Source organism: Euphorbia lathyris, chromosome 2, assembly GCF_963576675.1.
Source record: "Euphorbia lathyris chromosome 2, ddEupLath1.1, whole genome shotgun sequence".
NCBI classification, from domain to species: Eukaryota; Viridiplantae; Streptophyta; class Magnoliopsida; order Malpighiales; family Euphorbiaceae; genus Euphorbia; species Euphorbia lathyris.
This window is the reverse complement of record NC_088911.1, coordinates 90336424-90337440: the sequence shown is the minus strand read 5'-3', so window position 1 is coordinate 90337440 and position 1017 is coordinate 90336424. Positions and strand designations below refer to the sequence as shown.

General features: G+C 30.6%; 1 non-coding gene across 1 annotated transcript; it reads left to right on the top strand.

Annotated features, from left to right (window-relative positions):
- The first annotated feature begins 711 nt into the window (after positions 1 to 711).
- Positions 712 to 783, top strand: TRNAQ-CUG (transfer RNA glutamine (anticodon CUG)). The gene has a single exon. It is a non-coding gene; the product is annotated as a tRNA-Gln (tRNA).
- The last annotated feature ends 234 nt before the right edge of the window (positions 784 to 1017 follow it).

Here is a 1017-nt window from a genome sequence, read left to right as displayed (position 1 = left end):
TTTAGATATTAATTTATATTGAGAATTAAGTTTGATGATATGATTTAGTTATAATTTTGTAGTCAACTATGATATTAGTATAAAAAGGGTTAATACACATATTTGCCCTTGTGTTTTCTCGAAAAAACAGATTTACCCTTAAATCAAATAAACCCACAAAACTATCCCTGAATTTTTCATAAACCTGCAATTATACCCTTATCTGACGGAGCTGCTAAACGGCGATGACATCAAACCTTCTTATCTCCAGAAAAACTTCAGAAAAGAACAACTAATCACAAATAGAAAAAATATGCACATTCAATTTCGATTAAAAGCAAGTTAGAAGAACAGATTGGTCAAAATTCATTTTTATAAAAGCTCAATCAACCTAATAAAATGACGTCTAAACCTCCTAATTAATCCAAAAGCAATAGCAATAGAAAACAATAAGGAACCAAATGAATTTTGATTGTCGTCATCCAATTTTTCTAGAGATAAGAAGGTTTGATGTCATCGCCGTTTAGCAGCTCCGTCAGATAAGGGTATAATTGCAGGTTTATGGAAAATTCAGGGATAGTTTTGTGGGTTTATTTAATTTTTCTGCGAAAACACAGGGGCAAATATGTGTATTAACCCGTATAAAAAGCTCTTTTTATAATTTTCCGGGTGTGATCAACATAAGTTTGATTACTAATTTATTATCATAAGGTTGCGCTACTACAGAACCAAGGTCCTATGGTCTAGCGGTTAGGACATTGGACTCTGAATCCAGTAACCCGAGTTCAAATCTCGGTAGGACCTTCTTTTTATCGTTTTTTTTCCTTTTTCCAGATGAATTCCATAGCTGTTGCATTTCTTATCAATTGATATGATAAAATAATATTTCATCATAAATAAATATATGATAAAAATAATACTATAATACATTTCAAAATTCAATTTGGATTTAGTGCAATGTTTGTTTGTTTTTTACATGGAACCGACCAATGAAAAAAAAAACATATCAATTTATTGGGATATGCTTGGTGTAAAGAA